This window comes from Somniosus microcephalus, chromosome 24, assembly GCF_052327205.1.
Source record: "Somniosus microcephalus isolate GS21.2 chromosome 24, FLI_Smic_1.0, whole genome shotgun sequence".
NCBI classification, from domain to species: Eukaryota; Metazoa; Chordata; class Chondrichthyes; order Squaliformes; family Somniosidae; genus Somniosus; species Somniosus microcephalus.
This window is the reverse complement of record NC_141010.1, coordinates 57,843,821-57,865,671: the sequence shown is the minus strand read 5'-3', so window position 1 is coordinate 57,865,671 and position 21,851 is coordinate 57,843,821. Positions and strand designations below refer to the sequence as shown.

Here is a 21,851-nt window from a genome sequence, read left to right as displayed (position 1 = left end):
ATCGCAGTGCAAGCGTTTTAAAAAACACAATGCCGGTTACCCAACTCAGTGTTGTGAAACAGGCTGAAGATTTCAGAAGCTAGGAGGGTGAAAGAAAGGTGGTTGGGGGAATATGTAGGGGTGATCATGGGACGAACAGTGGGAAGGTGCTCGGGGAGGGAAGAAGATTAAGATTCCTTATGTTGTTGATAGGCTATCCTAGTGATTCCTCATGAAACCTTCTTGTTCACCATATTTCGTTGCAACTCCCACACCTCATACTTGCTTGTCTTTAGTCGGGTGTTTTTTTTTTAAGTCACAGCCCTGATCTTTCCGAACTATTCTCTTCCGATTGGGAAAGAGGTTATGCTCTGTGAAGCTGTCAAACAGTGACAATCTCTGCAGTTTGATGAGGTCTTGCTTACAAGACCCCATCAAACTTCTTTCTTTCACAGAAATGTCATGTTTGTTGCATCTGAGAATGCAACGGCCATCTCTCATCTGCAACACGGAGGGTGCGAGACTCTCCGCATACAAACCGACTGAAGCCTGCAGGAAGAAACAAAGGTAAGTACACTTTTAAAAACACTTTGCACTTACCTCAGATACTCACCTCTCCACTCTTGAACCCATCACTTACCTTCACACCTCACTTTTGCACACACCCCCGACCCGCCTCCCCGGGGTTGGCAAAATTGCCCCCACAGAGTGGGACTAACAAAAATGCGAGATAAAAATGGTAAAGCTGGCTGGAAAACTTGGGGAGTGTTGGACAGTGGACAATTTTGAACAACTCTATTAAATCTCCCCTTAACCATCTCTGCTCTAAGGAAAATATGAAGTCCATCATCTCTGGTCCCATTCTAGTAAATCTCCTCTGCGCCCTCTTCAAGGCCTTGACATACTTCCTAAAGTATGTGCCCAGAATTTGTTTTTGCATTTATAGGATGTGGGCATCACTGGCAAGGCCAGCATTTATTGCCCGTCCCTAATTGCCCTCGAGAAGGTGGTGGTGAGCCGCCGCAGTCCGTGTGGTGAAGGTACTCCTACAGTGCTGTTAGATTCAGATTCAGATTCAGATTAGATTTATTTGCCATATGTAACAAGTACAATGGAATGCTTGTTCCCCGTAGGGATGCGTCAGCTATACATACAGCGCCGCGTTCAGTCAATACAATGGCTTCCCGTGGCAGTGGGAGCACGATGTCCCTCAGCCGCTCCGTCCTCCTCTTCACCGCGGCCTCCTCCTCACTGTTGCCAGCTCCACGTGTGGTGGCCTGCTTCTCCCGCTCTGGCCACCATGCCCGGCTCCCCTCTTCCCATCCGGACTGCGAGTTACCCGAAATGGAGCTGCCGGCCGACGTGCTGCAGCGTGTCGTGAGTCTGCTGCTGCTGCTCATTGCGCTGCGCTCCTCTGCCCGACTCGCCGAACACATCGTCGGGATGTTAATGCTCCAATGCGGCCTCCTCTTCACCGTCGCCGGCTCCATGCTCCACGGAGTTCCAGGATTTTAACCCAGTGAGGATGAATGAACAGCGATATATTTCCAAGTCAGGATGGTGTGTGACTTGGAGGGAAACTTGGAGGTGGTGGTGTTCCCATGCGCCTGCTGCCCTTGTCCTTCTAGGTGGAAGAGGTCGTGGGTTTGGGAGGTGCTGTTGAAGAAGCCTTGGCGAGTTGCTGCAGTGCATCTTGTAGATGGTACACACTGCAGCCACGGTGCACCGGTGGTGGATGCTTAAGGCAGTGGATGGGGTGCAAATCAAGCGGGCTGCTTTGTCTTGGATGGTGTTGAGCTTCTTGAGTGTTGTTGGAACTGCACCAATCCAGGAAAATGGAGAGTATTCCATCACACTCCTGACTTGTGCCTTGTAGGTGGTGGAAAGGCTTTGAGGAGTCAGGAGGTGAGACACTCGCTTCAGAATACCCAGTCCCTGAACTGCTCTTGTAGCCACAGTATTTATGTGGCTGTTCCAGTTAAGTTTCTGGTCAATGGTGACGCCCAGGATGTTGATGGTGGGGGATTCAACAAGATTAATGCCATTGAATGTCAAGATGCTTAGACTCTCTCTTGTTGGAAATGGTCATTGCCTGGCATGTGTGGAATGAACATTACTTGCCATTTATCAGCCAAAGCCTGAATGTTGTCCAGGTCTTGCTTAACGTGGGCATGGACTGCTTCATTATCTGAGGAGTTGTGAATGGCACTGAACACTGTGCAGTCATCAGCGAACATCCCCATTTCTGACCTTATGTTAGAGGGAAGGTCATTGATGAAACAGCTGAAGATGGTTGGGCCTAGGACACTGCCCTGAGGAACTCCTGCAGCAATGTCCTGGGGCGGAGATGATTGTCCGCCAACAACCACAACCATCTTCCTTTGTGCTAGGTATGACTCCGGCCAGTGGAGCGGTTTCCCCCTGATGCCCATTGGCTTCAATTTTACCAGGGCTCCTTGGTGCCACACTCGGTCAAAAGCTGCCTTGAAGTCAAGGGCAGTCACTCTTACCTCACCTCTGGAATTCTGCTCTTTTGTCCATTTTGGGATGAAGGCTGTAATGAGGTCTGGAGCCGAGTGGTCCTGCTGGAACCCAAACTGAGCATCAGTGAGCAGGTTATTGGTAAGTGCCACTTGATAGCACTGTCGACGACACCTTCCATCACTTTGCTGATGATTGAAAGTAGACTGATGGGGCGGTAATTGGCCGGGTTGGATTTATCCTGCTCTTTGTGGACAGGTATACCTGGGAAATTTTCCACTTTGTCAGGAAGATGCCACTGTTGTATGTGTACTGGAACTGTACTGAATTGGACACAATACTGTACTTGAGGCCTAACCAGTAATTTATAAAGGTTTAGCATAACTTCCTTGCCTTTGTACTCGATGCCTCTGTTTATAAGCTAAGGGGGATAGATACTGTTCTCTGCAGCCGAGAGCGTGAGTCCCGAAGGCTGTGTTGCCTGCCCGGTGCCAGGGTTAAGGACATCTCCTCGGGGCTGGAGAGGAACTTGGAGTGGGAGGGGAAGGATCCAGTTGTTGTGGTCCACGTCGGTACCAATGACATAGGTAGGACTAAGAAAGAGGTTCTGCTGAGGGAGTATGAGCAGCTAGGGGCTAAATTTAAACGCAGAACCACAAAGGTAATAATCTATGGATTACTACCTGAGCCACGGGATAATTGACATAAGGTCAATAAGATCAGAGAATTGAATGCGTGGCTCAAGGATTGGTGTGGGAGAAATGGGTTTCAATTCATGGGGCACTGGCACCAGTACTGAGGAAAGAGGGAGCTGTTCCGTTGGGACGGGCTTCACTAGAACTGTGCTGGGACGAGTGTCCTGGTGAATCAAATAACTAGAGCTGTAGAGAGGGCTTTTTAAACTAAATAGTGGGGGGGGAGGAAACTTAGAAAGTTAAAGAGAAAGGACAAGGCAATAGTGCAGGGTAGCGATAGGGGTAATGATAACTAGAGTGTGACAGGAAGGGACAGAGCGTACAAGCATAAGAGTGCACCAGCAAATTTTGAACAAATATTTTGTATCTGTCTACATGGTAGAAGACACTAAAAGCATCCCAATAATAGTGGAAAATCAAGGGGCAAAAGGGAGGGAGGAACCTAAAACAATCACCATCACTAGAGAAAAAGTACAAGGCAAACTAATGGGACTAAAGGCTGACAAGTCCCCTGGACCTGATGGCCTGCATCCTAGGGTCTTAAAAGAAGTGGCTGCAGAGTTAGTGGATGCATTGGTTGTAATCTTCCAAAATTCCCTAGATTCTGAAAAGATCCCAGCGGATTGGAAAAATGCATTTGTAACGCCCCTATACAAGAAAGGAGGGAGACAGAAAGCAGGAAACTATAGGCCAGTTAGCCTAACATCTGTCATTGGGAAAATGCAGGAATCCATTATTAAGGAAGCAGTAGCAGGACATTTAGAGAATCATAATACAGTACAATCAAGCAGAGTCAACATGGTTTTATGAAAGGAAAATCGTGTTTGACAAATTCATTAGAGTTCTTTGAGGATGTAATGAGCAGGGTGGATAAAGGGGAACCAGTAGATGTCGTGTATTTGGATTTCCAAAAGACATTCAATAAGGTGCCACATAAAAGGTTACTGCACAAGATAAGAGTTCATGGTGTTGGGGGTAATATATTAGCATGGATAGAGGACTGGCTAACTAACAGAAAACAGAGAGTCGGGATAAATGGGTCATTTTCAGGTTGGCAAACGGTAACTAGTGGGGTGCCACAGGGATCAGTGCTGGGGCCTCAACTATTTACAATCTATATTACTGACTTGGATGAAGGGACCGAGTGTACTGTAGCCAAATTTGCTGACAATACAAAGATAGGTGGGAAAGCAAGTTGTGAGGAGGACACAGAGTCTGCAAAGGGATATAGATAGGTTAAGTGAGTAGGCAAAAAATTGTCAGATGGAGTATAATGTGGGAAAATGTGAGGTTATCCACTATGGTAGGAGGATAGAAAAGCAAAATATTATTTAAATGGAAAGAAACTACAGGATGCTGCGGTACAGAGGGATCTGGGTGTCCTCGTACATGGAACACAAAAAGTTAGCATACAGGTACAGCAAGTAATTAGGAAGGCAAATGGAATGTTGGCCTTTATTGCAAGGGGGATGGAGTATAAAAGTAGGGAAGTCTTGCTACAACTGTACAGGGCGTTGGTACTGCATACAGTTTTTGTCTCCTTATTTACAGGAGGGATATACAGTACTTGCATTGGAGGCAGTTCAGAGAAGGTTGACTAGGTTGATTCCTGGGATGAAGGGGTTGTCTTATGAGGAAAGGTTGGGCCTATACTCATTGGAGTTTAGAAGAATGAGAGGTGATCTTATTGAAACATATAATATTCTGAGGGGGCTCGACAGGGTAGATGCTGAGAGGATGTTTCCCCTCGTGGGGGAATCTAGAACTAGAGGGGGCACAGTTTCAGGATAAGGGGTCACCCATTTAAAACGGAGATGAGGAGGAATTTCTTCTCTCAGAGGATCGTGAATCTTTGGCATTCTCTGCCCCAGAGAGCTGTGGAGGCGGAGTCATTGAATATATTCAAGGTGGAAATAGACAGATATTTGAACTACAAGGGAGTGAAGGGTTATGGGGAACAGGCAGGAAAGTGGCTTTGAGGCCAAGATCAGATCAGCCACGATCTTACTGAATGGCTCGAGGGGCCGAATGGCCTACTCCTGCTCCGATTTCTTATGATCCTCTATGCTTTAACAGCTTTCTTAATTTGTCCTGTCACCTGAAGACTGAAAATGTTTCATAATAAAGCTGCTTCCCCACAAGGCACCTCGGCAGGAGCAGGAGATGCTCCCTAATCTTCACCAGCTGGTTAGTTTTCAAGGCGCTAGGAGCGTTTATAATGTAATTGTTGACGTTTAAAGTCAGCAGCTACATAAGAAGCACCTGTAGCACTTTGAAAGCTAAACAGCAGGTGACACTGGTGAAGATCAGTCAGTGGCCACGGGGGAGGGAGGCAAAGGCAGGAAAGCCGGAGATCAGGGCAAATGTAGTGGCCTAGCACACCTGGAAGCAGGTAGGGGGATGGGAAGCCACGGTTCAGAAGAAAGGCAGCGTGGCCTGGTACGGTGACGGCAGGCCTGGAAGTGGCTGTGCAGATAGGAGGTAGCAGGCAGATGGTGAGGCAGGAAGTGGTCCTGCAAAAGACTTAGAAACTGAAAAACTCGGGAAATTTAAACATTTTAAAAGGAGGCTGCAGCACCACCTTGAATAATAGATATGGAGAGATGGAAATTTCACCTGTAATGGCAGCACTGAAAAATAGAAAAGAAGAATTTGCATTTATATAGCACTTTTCAAAACCAATGAAGTACAGGAAACTCTTTTTTATCCGGCACCGACGGGACCGGTGTGCTGCCGGTTGATCAAAAAGTCCAGATTACAGAGAGGTATACTTACTAAGATATGAGAGCCCCATACATGGCCACAGATCCAGGCGTCCCTGTTGCATGGCAACAGGTGCAGGAGCCCCGGTTACACGGCCACAGATCCAGGAACCCCGGTTACACGGCCACAGATCCAGGAACCCCGGTTACACGGCCACTAATATGAAGTAAAACTTACCTGAACCTGCTCCTGAATTTTGACGGTTAAGAGAGATTGCCGGTTATTTAGGTGCCGGTAAAAAGAGTGTTTCCTGTAGTTTGAAGTGCAGTCACTGTTGTAATGTAGGAAATGCAGCAGCCAATTTGTGCACAGCAATGTGATAATGACTAGATAATCGGTTGGATGAGGTTTAAATATTGGCTGGGACACTGGGAAAACTCCCGTGCTCTTCTTCAAATAGTCCACGGGATCTTTTACATCCACCCAAGAGGGCAGACGGGCCTCGGTTTAACATCTCATCGGAAAGATGGCACCTCAGACACTGCAGCACTCCCTCAGAACTGGACTGCAGTGTCAGCCTAGACTTTTGTGCTCAAGTCTCTGGAGTGGGACTTGAACCCACGACCTTCTGACTCAGAGACGAGAGTGCTGCCCACTGAGCCACGGCTGACAAGATAAGTATAACATTAAGTGTACACACACTCATAATTAAAATACCCAGGGAGTGACTTTCTGACGCAGGTGTGACAAAGTTGTGACACAGTAAATGTGACAATCAAAGTGTGCACAGATGCAATAATAATATTTATATATTACGAATCTATTTCCAGTGACATTGCACATGGGACATTAAGACCAAGTGTAGTCTTCGGTTGAAGCAGGGTTAGATAGAGAGCAGAATATAATTCGATCAAGACATAATGCAGACATAATTCAATCCCCATTTTCAAGTCATACATTCTGCCCTCATTTTTACATAATATTTTAATGTTATATTATTATTTATCATTAACTGCAAAGCCTACAGCAATTTGGGAAGCAAAGACGTAGTTTGGAGTACAGGGGTTTCTCTGCAGCACAGACTGAGGAGCTGGAGGCACACAACTTATACGGGATCCTGGGCTTTGTAAATAGAGGCACAGGGCAGGATTTTTCATTGGGCCGTGGAGGCGGGACTGGAGGCGTGTAGGGGGTTAAAATCCCGAAATCGGGGGGACACGAACCCATCCCGCCCCCATGCCAGTTTCAAAGGAGGTGGGTGCCCGACCCGCACTGGGACCCGCCTCCCCGAGACGGGAAGAGGATTCGTGCCAATTAATTGCCTGTTAACAGGTAGATAACAGGCAGTTTTTAGCCTAATCTCTATTTTCATTCTTGGAGTGCGGGATTCCCGACGGCTCCAAACCACGCCAAGTTGGCGAGGCGGGCCGTCGGGGTCGAGATGTCTGGTGTTCAGGTGAGTGATGGGAGCATGAGTGCAGAGGTAAGTGTTGTTGTATCCGTGTGTTAATGGAGACACGGAATGCAGGCGTTGGTTTCACAGGTGTTTACTGAACAAAGGCTGGAGGTGAACGAACAGATACAAGACACTATACAGGCTTATATAGCCCGAGTGGCCATTACCGGTATTACAGTACACAGGTGGCTCTTAAAGGCACATACACCACAATTCCTCCCCTTTTAGACAACCAGTACATAACATTTTAAGTAATCATTAATTAACATATTACAAGAACAATAATCTACACATTTGCTGTAGTTAATCAATTATAAGTCAGTCTCTCTGGAGGCTTCCTGATTCAGTCCGGATAACGCCTCGGTGGTGTAGTAGTTTTTGGTGGTGTAGTAGGTTCTTTTGGTAAGGTCGATTTGGCTTGAATGCCAGTGTCGGGTTCATCTGGTTCCAGTATCACCGGATCGGAGGTAGATACTATGGGTATCTCTGCATCATCATTAGGCGTATAGAGTTGTGGTGTAGGTTGTCCCTTTTCGGATGACTCTATGATTTGGTCAGCATGGTGCCTTATTATGCTTTCTCCAATGTCCACGGTATACATCAGCGGTCCTAGTCGTGTGCAAATAGTTCCAGGCTGCCATTTCTCTGTACGATAGTCCCGGGCCAAAACTTGTTGACCTATCTGGAAGGTTCTAGTTGGCCTTTCATTCATGCCTTGAAATTGCCGGTTCTCCACGTCCCTTCTGATGTTTGGCTTGATCAAATCCAGCCAGCATCTTAGGCTTCTATTGAAGAACATCATGGCGGGAGTTTGGTTTGTAACCACGTGTTGCATTCCTGTATGCAAACAAGAAGTTATCTACCTTATGCTGAAGTTTTATGTCTTCATTACCCATGGCCTTTATGGCCTTCTTGAAGGTCTGGACAAACCTTTCAGCCAATCCATTGGTGGCGGGATGGTATGGGGCGGACGTGTAGTGCTTAACCCCATTGTTTGTTAAGAACTTCCTGAATTCTTCGGACACAAATTGCGGTCCATTATCAGAACAGATCTGTTCAGGCAGCCCATTCCTGGCAAATATGGTCCTTAATACTGTGATGGTTTTTTCTGTGGTAGTGGAGGAAATCTTTATTACCTCCGGCCACTTGGAGTGTGCATCAACCGCGATTAAGAACATTGAGTCCATAAATGGACCAGCAAAGTCGAGGTGTACCCTTTGCCATGGAGATGAGGGCCACTCCCATGGATGTAGAGGGGCTTCTGGTGGGGCGTTTTGGACCTTCTGGCATCCTAGGCAGCTCTTGGTCATTTCTTCGATGTCTCCATCGATACCTGGCCACCACACAAACGCTCTGGCTAGGTTCTTCATTTTCACTCCACCCAGATGCCCCCCGTGAAGCTCCTTTAGCACTTTATCCTGGAGTTTGGGTGGAATCACCACTCTGGATCCACACATCAAGGTTCCTCGGCACACTGACAGCTGTTCTCTTCTTTGTGAGAATGCTGGCAACAGTGGTTCGCCATGTGCTGGCCATCCCTTCACTGTTAAATCGTAGACTCGTGAGAGAGTCGGGTCATTTCTTGTTTCCTTTTCAATGGCAGAATTTGTTACTGGTAGGCATTCCACTATGGTTGAGTGGAACATCTCCATTGGGTCCACTGTAGGTGCCTCTTCTACCGTTGGCAACGGTGATGCGCTATCAATTACTCATAAAAGGCTGAGAGTTAAGAGAGTAACTAAAGGCTTTTATTAACAAAAGAATGAAGGTCTGCCTCGAGTGGTCGACCGGTCCAGAAATACAAAGGGCTGGGGAGCAGTCACCTTTATACTAGGACTTGTGGGAGGAGTCAGCCGAGGCATGTCCAGGCATGTACACAGTGGAATACAAACAATGGTTTACCACATTCACCCCTTGTTTAAAATTGAGTCCGGCGGGGTGAAGTGTATTAAAAGTTAGTGTATTGGAGTCTCTCCGGAGGTCTTGTCTGCCGCTGTGATCGGCGTGGCGACGGCAGGGGTAGTGGAGCTTCCGGCGTCGAGTCCTGCGTGGGCTGTGGCACAGGCGTGTCGTCCTCGTAGATGTCGAGCGGGTCGCGGGGCCCAGGCCTGCCGTCTGCTGGGGCTGGATATTGGATCGTGGGGGGGGGGTGGTAGTGAGTAGTGGGTTACTGCGGCCCCCGAGGGTGCAAGGTCTCTTATGGGGACTGTGTCCTCCCGCCCGTCCGGGTATGCAATGTAAGCATACTGGGGGTTGGCGTGGAGGAGGTCGACCCTCTCGACCAGGGGGTCCGTTTTATGGGTCCTCACGTGCCTTCTCAGTAGGAACGGCCCTGGGGACGTCAGCCATGGCGGTAGCGATGTCCCCGATGTGGACTTCCTTGGGAAGACAAACATTTTCTCATGAGGGGTGGCGTTAGTGGCAGTGCAGAGCAGTGACCGAATAGAGTGGAGCGCATCGGGGAGCACATCCTGCCAGCGGGAGGTTGGAAGGCCCCTAGACTTTAAGGCTAGCAGGGCGGCCTTCCAAACTGTCGCATTTTCTCTTTCCACCTGTCCGTTCCCCCGGGGGTTGTAACTGGTGGTCCTGCTTGTGGCAATACCCCTAGTTAGCAGGTACTGACGGAGTTCGTCGCTCATAAACGATGAGCCCCGGTCGCTATGGATATAGCTGGGGAAACCGAACAGGGTGAAGAGGTCGTTCAGACATTTAATGACCGTGGCACTGGTCATGTCCGGGCAGGGGATGGCGAACGGGAAACGGGAGTACTCATCAATAATATTGATGAAGTACACATTGCGGTCGGAGGAGGGGAGAGGCCCTTTAAAATCGACGCTCAGGCGCTCGAAGGGGCGAGTGGCTTTTATCAGGTGGGCCCTGTCTGGTCTATAAAAGTGCGGTTTGCACTCAGCGCAGACTTGGCAGTTCCTGGTCATGGTCCTGACCTCCTCAATAGAGTAAGGCAGGTTGCGGGCCTTGATGAAGTGGAAGAACCTGGTGACCCCCGGGTGGCAGAGGTCATTGTGGAGGGCCCGCAGTCTATCGATCTGCGCGCTGGCGCAGGTGCCACGCGATAGCGCATCCGGGGGTTCATTGAGCTTCCCGGGCCGGTACAAGATCTCATAATTGTAGGTGGAAAGTTCGATTCTCCACCTCAAGATCTTGTCATTTTTGATTTTGCCCCTCTGCTTGTTGTTAAACATGAAAGCAACTGAACGTTGGTCAGTGAGCAGGGTAAATCGTTTTCCGGCCAGGTAGTGCCTCCAATGACGCACAGCCTCCACAATCGCCTGGGCCTCCTTCTCAACAGCGGAGTGTCTGGTCTCCGGGCCTTGGAGGGTTCGTGAAAAGAAGGCCACGGGTCTCCCCGCCTGATTGAGGGTAGCGGCCAGGGCAAAGTCGGACGCGTCGCTTTCCACCTGGAAGGGGATGGATTCGTCCACTGCGTGCATGGTAGCTTTGGCAATGTCCTCCTTGATACGGTGGAAGGCTAAGCGGGCCTCTGCCGTCAAGGGAAAAGAGGTGGACTTGATCAGCGGATGGGCCTTGTCCGCATAGTAGGGGACCCACTGGGCATAATAGGAGAAAAACCCTAGGCACCTCTTCAGGGCCTTGAGGCAGTGGGGCAGTGGGAGTTCCATAAGGGGACGCATCCGGTCGGGGTCGGGGCCGATGACTCCGTGTTCCACAACACAGCCAAGGATGGCGAGGCGGTTTGTGCGGAATATGCACTTCTCCTTGTTATATGTCAGGTTCAGGAGTTGGGCGGTGCGGAGGAATTTTTCGAGGTTTGCGTCATGGTCCTGCAAGTCACGGCCGCAGATGGTCACATTGTCCAGATATGGGAAAGTGGCCTGCAACGCATTTTGATCTACCATCCGGTCCATCTCCCTTTGGAAGACGGAGACCCCGTTGGTGACGCCAAAGGGAACCCTAAGGAAGTGGTAGAGGCGGCCGTTTGCCTCAAAGGCAGTATACTGGCGGTCCTCAGGGCGGATAAGGAGCTGGTGGTACGCTGATTTCAGGTCAATGGTTGAGAAGACGCGGTACTGCGCGATCTGGTTGACCATATCAGCTATGCGGGGGAGTGGGTAGGCGTCCAGCAGGGTGTAGCGATTTATTGTCTGGCTGTAGTCGATGACCAGGCGCTGCTTCTCACCGGTCTTAATGACCACAACCTGGGCTCGCCAGGGGCTGGTGCTGCCCTCAATAATCCCTTCCTTCAGGAGCCGCTCCACTTCGGTTTTAATGAAAACCCTGTCCCCGGCACTGTATCGCCTGCTCTTTGTGGCGATGGGCTTACAGTTGGGGGTGAGGTTAGCAAACAGTGGGGGGGGGGGGTGACTCTGAGTGTGGAGAGGTTGCACCTGGTGCGCGGCGGGCAATTTGGGAGCTGCTGGCTGCGGACTGTGAGTGGGGGTAGGGGTCCACCGTACGCCATCGTAACACTTTTAAGGTGGCACTGAAAATCTAACCCCAGCAGGACGGCAGCGCAGAGGTCGGGCAGGACCAGAAGTTTAAAATGATCGTACACGGTCCCGTCTACTACGAGTGTCACTACGCAGTAGCCGCCGATGTCCGCCGACTGGGACTCGGAGGCCATAGAAATCCGCTGGTGCGCAGGCAGGACTGGGAGAGAGCAACGCCGCACCGTGTCGGGGTGGATGAAGCTCTCCGTGCTCCCAGAGTCAAAAAGGCAGATTGTATCGTGGCCATTTACCTTAATGTCCATTGTGGAACTGGCCAGCTGGTGCGGTCTCGCTTGGTCCAGTGTAACGGATGCCAGCGTAGGGGTCGGTGTGTCGCTGCGGGTATCAGATGAGACGGTGTTGGGGGCCTGCTGTGTTCCGGCTGTCATCCAAGATGGCGGCGTCCATGATCCCCATGTGGCTGGAGGCGTCCAAAATGGCTGCTGTACCGGTGGTTCGCACATGGCCGGGGAGGCCCAAGATGGCGGCCCGCATGGCCCACACGCGGCGCTGCTGGGGTTCGGGGTGGCTTTGGCCCTGCAGATGTTAGCGTAGTGTCCCTTCTTCCCGCAGCCCGAGCAGATCGCGTTTTTCGCCGGGCAGCGCGCTCTGGGGTGTTTTGCCTGGCCACAGAAGTAGCATTTCTGGCCTTGGGGCACTGCTGTCTGGCCTTGGGACACTGCTGCAGTAGTTGGGCCGTTGCTGGGGTGTGGCTGGGGTGGCACGGCGCTATGAGGCGGTCCTACCGTGTCCCAGGCTGTCATTCCCCGCGGCGTCCACGGTGCAGAGGAGTAGGCATCCATGCCCCGGTAGGCTGCATCCAATGATAGTGCGAGTTCAGAGGCCTTGTTGAGGTCGAGGTCACTCTGCTCCAACAGTCGCTGTCGGGTGTAATTGGATCTGTGGCCCGCTACAAAAGCGTCCCGGATAAGTTCCTCTGTGTACACGGCGGCCTTTACATCCTTACAACCACAGGCCCGGCCAAGCACAGACAGTGCCTGAAGGTATTCCACGGTCGATTCCCCAGGTTGTTGTTTATGACTCCCCAGAAGGTGCCTGGCGTACACTTCGTTCACTGGGCGCGTGTACTGGTCCTTGAGGAGCTTGATAGCGTCCGCGTACGAGGTCGCGTCTTGGATGACCAAGTACACTCGGTGGTTCACTTTGGAGGTCAGGACATCCAGTTTGTCCTCGTCCGATTTGATTGCTGCGGAGGCGGTCAGGAATTTTTCGAAACACTTAAGCCAGTGAGTAAACTTGGTGGATGAGTCCGCCTCCCGATGATCTAAGTCCAGGCATGCTGGTGTGAGGATCTTCTCCATTATAAAAATTTTGTTAATAAAATTGATGCGCTATCAATTACTCATAAAAGGCTGAGAGTTAAGAGAGTAACTAAAGGCTTTTATTAACAAAAGAATGAAGGTCTGCCTCGAGTGGTCGACCGGTCCAGAAATACAAAGGGCTGGGGAGCAGTCACCTTTATACTAGGACTTGTGGGAGGAGTCAGCCGAGGCATGTCCAGGCATGTACACAGTGGAATACAAACAGTGGTTTACCACAAACGGTAGGTGCGATAAACCGTCAGCATTCCCATGCTGTTTTGATCCTTTGTATTCTATGTCATATTGGTGTGCCCCTAGGAAAAGGGACCACCTCTGTAGCCTTTGTGCTGTCATAATGGGAACACCCTTTTTAGGGTTGAATATGGAGACGAGGGGTTGATGGTCAGTCAACAAGGTAAATTTTTGTCCGTGTAGGTAATGGTTGAATTTCTTCACTCCCCATACCAGGCTGAGTGCTTCCCTGTCGATCTGGGCATAGTTACGCTCAGCTGAGTTCAATGAGCGTGACGCAAAAGCTATCGGCCGCTCCGAGCCATCAGGGAATCTATGCGATAATACCGCTCCTATACCGTAAGAGGATGCATCGCACGCCAGTCTGATTGGCAGCGATGGGTTATAATGAGCCAAATCTTCCTTGGACGTGATCAAGCCTTTGCATTTATGGAAGGCACGTTTACAGTCTTTGCTCCCTTTCCAAATTACTCCCGTTTGTAGCAGTTCGTTAAGAGGGTGCAGAAGAGTTGATAAGTTCGGTAAAAATTTATGATAGTAATTTATCAATCCCAGGAACAACCTTAATTGTGAGACATTTTCAGGTGCTGGGGCTTTTATGACCGCTTCAATTTTTTCAGGTGACTTATGCAACCCTTCCTCGTTAATTATGTGGCCACAATATGATATTTGTTTCTGGAAAAATTCACACTTGGGGCGATTTGCGCGTAGGCCCCGTTCTCTCAGGCTAGTGAGCACCTGCTCCAAATTGGCAAGGTGCTCGTTGTCGTTTTCTCCTGTTACAAGGATGTCGTCTAGGTGGCATTGAGTCCCCGGAATCCCTTGGAGGACTTGCTCCATAGCTCTTTTCCAGATAGCTGGAGCTGATGCTACTCCGAAAACCAGTCGATCGTACTGGTACAGGCCTTTGTGTGTATTTATCGTGAGATACTTTTTAGAGGCCTCTTCAACCTCCATCTGTAGATATGCCTGTGCCAAGTCAATTTTGGTGAAACGTTTCCCTCCGGATAGTGAGGCGAAAATATCTTCTATCCTCGGAAGAGGATACTGTACCGCATGAAGGACCGGGTTTACCGTCACCTTGAAGTCCCCACAGATGCAAATTTTTCTCTGTTCTTCAGATTTATCATTATTCAACGTTTTCTTCATGACCGGGATGATGGGTGTTGCCCACTCGCTCCAATCTATCTTGGATAATACGCCTGCCTTTTCCAAATTCTCCAGCTCTGCCTCGACTGCTGGACGAATTGCGTATGGCACCGGCCTTGCCTTAAAAAACTTGGGAATTGCCGCATCTTCCACTTTTATTGAGGCGGTGACGCCTTTCAAGGTTCCTAGTTCCTGTTGAAACACTTCCTTGGCATTGGCCAAGATGTCTTTTAATCGTTCAGGTATGACGTCATCATCATTTTTTTTCTTACTGGTCACCGTCAGTGCCTGAATGGAGTGCCAGTCTAAACGTATCTTCCTGATCCATTCACGTCCCAACAGCGGTGGACCACCATCTTGCAGAACGTATAAAAATACAACTTCTGTATTTCCTTGCCGTTGTATACAACAGGCACCTTTATTTTCCCTTTGGGGTATACTTTCTGCCCCGTATATGTTTTCAAGATAATGGATGTGTCTTTCAAAGGTATATGCGGAAATAGCCGCTCGTAATCCCGTCGACTTATGATGGTCAGAGCTGATCCTGTATCTAGCTCCATTTTAACTGGGGACCCCGCTATCATGAGGGTAACCCAAATGGTCTGGTAATCCTCTTTGGCAATTACATTATGTAATTTGAGACAGCTTAGTCTCTTGTTTCCGGAGTCGCTATCACTCTTCTGGTCTTCGGAGCTACTGTCCGTCATCATTTGTACCTTTCTGTACTTTTCCTTATTGATTTTTTTCCTGTCCGTGGATTTTTTGTGTCCAGATCGGCATACACGTGCAATGTGTCCAATCTTTCCGCATTGCCTGCATGCTTTGTCCCTGAACCAGCAGTCCCTCTGGTCATGGGTGGATCCGCCGCAGCGATAACATCTCTCGAAACCCTGTGTCATTTCATGGGTGCCGAAGTCCTGTGGCTTTTGCTGTATCTCTGCAGCTCCTCTTGCGGCTGCTTCGTATGATACAGCCATACTGAAAGCCTTGTCCAGTGTCAAATCTTTCTCAGAAAGTAGCCTTTTCTGTGTTCCTTCACTTAGGAGACCGCAGACGAATTTGTCTCGAAGAGAATCTGCCAGTCCTGCCCTGAATTGGCAGTGCTTTGACAGCTTCCTTAATTCGGTGAGGTAATCAGCGTTACTTTCATTCTTGTGCTGATTCCTCTTGAAGAATTTGAATCGTTCCGCTATCAGCAGCGGTATTGGGTTTAAGTGCTCCTGTAGGGTATCAACAATCTCCTTAAAATTCTTGTCCTTTGGTTTGGCTGGAGTGATTAAGTTTCGTAACAGCCCGTATGTCCTTGCGCCCATTAGATTTAGAAGTACTGATGCCTTTTAACATCTTCTATTTCATTTGCTGTGCAATATACCTCCACTCTTTCCACATATGTGGTCCAATCTTCTATATCGCTATCGAAAGCATTAATTGCCTGCCTTAGGCATCCTGAAAAAAAAGTGGCTCCTCCCACGCTTTCCTTTCTTCCCTGCAGAAAAAAATGGCGCTTCCCGCGCTTTCCCGCCGCTGCTGCTGCTGACAACGCTGTCCTCTGCGGTTTTTATTTACATAGGTTTTTTTTTCCAATAGGTGGAGACTCGTTCCCGCCGGACTCTCTGGGACTTTTCCGTCCCTCTGCTTGGTCCGAACGCCGACCTGCTTTGCAGCGCCGGCCGTCTCCCGAGTGCTCCCCCCCTCTGTCTCTGTTTGCCTTTGCTGCTCGGCCCCGCTGCAGAACCAGCCGATGGAGCCCCAGCCCGCCACCCAGGAAGGATTATTGCAGTACCTGCCACCAGCTCGGCTAGCTGTGGGTTCGAATCCCATCCTTGTTGCCACTGTTGTATCTGTGTGTTAATGGAGACACGGAATGCGGGAGTTGGTTTCACAGGTGTTTACTGAACAAAGTCTGGAGGTGAACTAACAGATACAAGACACTATACAGGCTTATATAGCCCGAGTGGCCATTACCGGTATTACAGTACACAGGTGGCTCTTAAAGGCACATACATCACAATTGTGTTTGATGTGTGTAAAGTGTTTAAAGAAGTTTTACTTACCTTTACAGCCTTCCTTCCTTCAGGTCTCAGGAGTCCCTCATCTCACCGGCACAGAAAGCAGAATGGCTGCGAGCTGTCAAAAATTGCAGCATTCAGCTTTCTGTTCCGGGGAGGTCTCTAATTCATCCTGAGAGGAAGGAATTAACTTGCAGTACAGATTGTCAGTGTTTGACAGCTTCAAACAGCTGTCGAATGCTGATATTTCATCTGTCAAAAGGTCTTGACAGATGAAATATCAATCTGTGACGTCACCTGTTGCCGGGTGGCCCTTAATTGGCCTGCTGAGCCCGCTGGGCGGGCTCAACAAGGTCAATCAAGTCTAAATCGCGTGGGTTGCCTAGAACTCGATGGAGGCGGGACTACAACCCCGAAAGTTGTAGTCCCACCTCCTACCCGACTTCTCAATGAAAATCCAGCCCATAGATTACAAAAGCCAGGAAGTTGTGCTAAACCTATATATAAAAAAATAGTTCGGCCCCAGCTGGAGTATTGTGTCCAAATCTGGGCACCACACTTTAGGAAGGACTTGAAGGCTTTGGACTGGGTACAGAGAGATTTACTAGAATGGTTCCAGGGATGAGGGAATAGTTATGTGGATAGACTCGAGAAGCTGGCGTTGTTCTCCTTAGAGCAGAGAAGGCTAAGAGGAGATTTGATAGAGGTGTTTAAAATCATGAAGGGTTTAGACAGAGTAAATAAAGAGAAACTGTTTTCAATGGCCGAAGGGTCGATAACCGGAGGGCACAGATTTAAGGTGATTGGCAAAAGAATCAGAGGCGACATGATGTAAAACTTTTTTACGCAACGAGTGGTTAGAATTGGAAACACTGTCCGATAGGGCGGTGGATACAGATTCAATAGTAGCCTTCAAAAGGGAATTGGATAAATACTTGAAGGAGAAAAAATTGCAGAGATATGGGGAAAGAGCGGGGGAATGGGACTAACTGGATTGCTCTTCAAATGAGCCGGCGCTGACTTGATGGGCCCAATGGCCTCTTTCTGTGCTGTACTGTTCTATGATTCTATGAACTAAGGTGCTACAGCACCACCATTGGTAGGAGAGTGTCATTACAGTGTGACAGGTTTACATAGATTTGCATTATAAATGTTGACATCAAAATTCCCAGCGGAAGATTTTTGTCATGTTATAGAATTATATATATAGAATTAGAAAATGTCCTGTGATTTCCAGTGCATCAGGTTTTAGAAGAACAGGGTTATTATGTCAAACAGTATTATCCGAGGCACTAATTTATCAGCCTTGGGTGACCTTGGAACCTGGAAGCACTGGGAAAGGGACCCCAGGTCTGGCATGGGGTATTGGGGCCTGTAGTATTTGGAGGGGCACAGCACAGATTCACCAGAATGATACTAGGGCTTAAAGGTTAAATTATGGGGACAGGTTGCATAAACTTGGCTTATATTCCCTTGAGTCTAGAAGATTGAGGGGCGATCTAATTGAGCTGTTGAAAATGTTAAAGTGATTTGATAGGGTTGATACGGAGAAACTATTTCCTCAATTGGGGGAGTCCAGAACAAGGGGGCACAATCTTAAAATTAGAGCTAGGCCGTTCAGAAGTGAAAACAGGGTGTGATTTGGGTAGTGGAAATCGAGAATTCGCTCCCCCAATAGGCTGTGGATACTGGGGGTTAATTGAAATTTGCAAGCCTGAGATTGATAAATTATTAAGCAAGGGTATTAAGGGATATGGTTCAAAGGCAGGTAAATGGAGTCGAGGTGCAGATGAGCCATGATCTAACTGATTGGCGGAACAGGCTTGAGGGGATGAATGGTCTCTTCCTGTTCCTATGAGGGAATCACAAGGTCTGGGAGCACTGGCTAGGAAATCCCATATATTACAGATAAGGAGACCCAGTGCATCAAATCTTAAGTTTCTCTCTTAAAATTAGTAAGGGGGTTGCACGCTCCATTGAAAACTGAGTTTAGAAACAGTGCCGCTGGAGAATTCCCATGTTAAAATGTCCACACTTACCAGTTACATTCCCCTGTGATGCTAGCAGGTGGTACACTAAAAGTAATTTTTACTTTAATTGTGTTACAATTGAAAACACTTCCCTGCCACCAGAAGATGACTGATCTCTTGAGGTTTCTTGCATGTAGCTCCATCTGCTGGTGTGGGTAAATATTTTTACACTTTGAAATTTTTTAATGTTTATTTCCCGGCTGAATTAATTTACTTTTAAATTTGATGTCATTGGTGCTCCGCTGCCTCTGTAGGCCACGGCAATGGTGGCTCTTCCTGGCTGATCCCAACTCTTCCCTGCTCCTCTTGCTCCCAGCCCTGGTGTTTCCAACCTTTGGGCAATATGCCCTGGTTCCTGTCTGCCCCAGTAGTAATTTATTTTTGCTTGGGCGTCGAATCCCGACTGGTCCTGTCCTGCTGCTGGCAGCTCTTGCTCCCGGGCCTGGCCAGGCTCCCGGCCGCGATGCTTGCCCTGCCTCGGTCCACTCTAGGACTTTCCCCCACTTTTCTGGGAAACTCTGAGGTCCCTCTCTCCTTTCTAATGATTAAAAAATGGCTGCACATAGTGACACCACTATTCCTGGCCAGAATGGAGATGATTGGGTAATCTCCCCTACAATCACACCTGGAGACTGGATGGCTGCAAGTGGTTGGGATTGATTTTACGCACATAATTTCTCACACGTCGTCCAGCTGGGTGGGACTGCACTCGCCTGGTTCCATTCTTATCTATCTAATCGTAGCTAGAGAATCATCTGCAACGGCTTCTCTTCCCGCTCCCGCATCGTTACCTCTGGTGTCCCCCCAGGATCTATCCTCGGCCCCCTCCTATTTCTCATCTACATGTTGCCCCTTGGTGACATCATCCGAAAACACAGCGTCAGTTTCCACATGTACGCTGACGACACCCAGCTCTACCTCACTACCTCTTCTCTCGACCCCTCCACGGTGTCTAAATTGTCAGACTGCTTGTCCGACATACAGTTCTGGGTGAGCAAAAATTTTCTCCAATTAATTATTGGGAAAAACGAAACCATTGTTTTCGATTCCGGCCACAAACTCCATTCCCTAGCCACTGACTCCACCCCTCTCCTTAACATCTGTGAGGCTGAACCACACTGTTTGCAAATTTGGTGTCATATTTGACTCTGAAATGAGCTTCCGACCACATATCCACGGCATACCTAAGACTGCCTATTTCCACCTCCGTAACATCGCCCGCCTCCCCCAACGCCTGTTCTTCCTCAGGAGACTGAAGAAATTTGGAATGGCCCCCCAGATTCTCACCAACTTCTACCGGTGCACCATCGAGAGTATCCTGTCCGGCTGCATCACTACCTGATATGGCAACTGCACCACCACAGACCGCAAGGCTCTACAGATGGTAGTGAAAGCTGCACAACACACTATAGGAATTAAACTACCTGCTGTGCAGGATATCTACCCCGAGGGGTGCCGGGGGAAGGCCCTGAGAATCATTAAAGACGCGAGTCACTCCAGCCACAACCTCTTTGCCCTGCTCCCGTCCGGTAAGAGATATCGAAGCATACGGTCTCATACCAACAGGTTTCGAAACAGCTTCTACCCCAAGGCCATAAGACTCATGAACGATTAATTTATTATTATTTATTACTGTTGTTTTATTTATTATTACTTTCTTTCTATTAGTATTTCTATTAGTATTTTTATCATTGTTATGCCATATTTATTCCAATGTTGGGAGGACTCGTAAAAATCAACATTTCATTGTGCAGTACACACGTCTGCTGCATATATGACAAATAAAATTGAATTGAATTGCCTTAGCTCACCTGCTGCTGAAACCCTCATCCATGCCTTTGTTACCTCTAGACTTGACTATTCCAATGCACTCCTGGCTGGCCTCCCACATTCTACCCTATGTAAACTTGAGGTCATCCAAAACTTGGCTGCCCGTGTCCTAACTCGCACCAAGTCCAGTTCACCCACCTCCCCTGTGCTTGCTGACCTACACTGTCTCCTGGTTAAGCAACGCCTCGATTTCAAAATTCTCATCCTTGTTTTCAAATCCCTCCATGGCCTCGCCCCTTCCTATCTCTGTAATCTCCTTCAGCCCCACAACCCCCTGAGCTATCTGCACTCCTCTAATTCTGCCCTTTTGAGCATCCTTGATTCTAATCACTCAACCATTGGTGGCCGTGCCTTCTGTTGCCTCGGCCCTAAGCTCTGGAATTCCCTGCCTGAACCTCTCTTTCCTCCATGAAGACGGTTCTTAAAACCTACCTCTGACCAAGCTTTTGGTCACCTGCCCTAATTTCTCCATATGTGGCTCAGTGTTAACTTTTTTGTCTTTTAATACTCCTGTGACGCGCCTTGGGACGTTTTACTACGTTAAAGGTGCTATATAAATACAAGTTGTTGTTATGTAACTATCCTCCACTCACTGTATTTTGCTAGACAAATAAATATGCTTTTCTCAGGCAACTGGTGGGAGAGTTTTGGTTAGGAGTTCTGTTTGCTGTAGCGTATTCAGACTCTGTTTAAATGCTCTGTTTGCTGTAAGTCCTGGCACAAGTCCCACCCTGCCTCCAGCTCATTGGCTGACACAGTGATATCAATACTCACCGTTAAAAAACAAATCAGAATGCAGTCTTGCATCTGCCTCTTCATCTGGGAAGGGAGGTAGAGAGAGATTAGGAGACAAAACAATTAAGGATTGGGGTACAGAGGGAGAGGACAGAAAGAGCTCACAATCCTAGCCATGCCATCAAGGGGAGTCACTGAACAGAAACCTGGTGGTTCTCCATGTAGAGCAAAGACTCATACAGCACAGAAGGAGGCCATTCAGCCCATCGTGCCTCTGCTGGCTCTTTTCACTCCCCTACTCTTTCCCCGTGGCACTGCACTTTTTCCCCCCTTAAGTATTTATCCAATTCCCTTTTGAAGGTTAAAAAAAATAAAATTCAATCGGTGGGTAAGTCGGGTCCAGGCATGTGCAAGCATCTTGTTAAACAGCAATACCAGCAGGTTTCTTCGCACAACTCTTAGCGGGCTATCGAACCGGTACAAAGAAATTGAACAGAGAAAGAAAGTATGTGTGAATATTCTCTTGCTATGTGATGTCATCCTGTCCTTAACTCCCAAATTGCCAATGGTAACTCCATAGAGAAACAAGAGCAATGTCCTTCAGGTTCAGTTTTTGTGAAAAAATTTATTTTTTGACTATATTCAATGTTTTTAACTTGTATTTTGTATTGCTAGAAGGAGTTTGTAAGGGGTTAACACCTACGGTCACACAAAGTATCAGATCAATGAATAACTATCAGC

General features: G+C 48.5%; 1 protein-coding gene across 3 annotated transcripts in view; it reads right to left on the bottom strand.

Moving 5' to 3' along the window:
- LOC147101493 (uncharacterized) overlaps positions 1-21,851 on the bottom strand; it is a 49,530-nt gene that overhangs the window by 12,306 nt on the left and 15,373 nt on the right. For 2 of the 3 annotated variants that reach the window (XR_015073483.1, XR_015073482.1), the window contains exon 3: positions 21,150-21,194. The exons of the other annotated variant lie outside the window; for it this stretch is intronic. The gene's annotated coding sequence lies outside the window, so the exon portion shown is untranslated. The remainder of the gene's footprint in view (positions 1-21,149; positions 21,195-21,851) is intronic. 3 annotated transcript variants of the gene reach the window in all.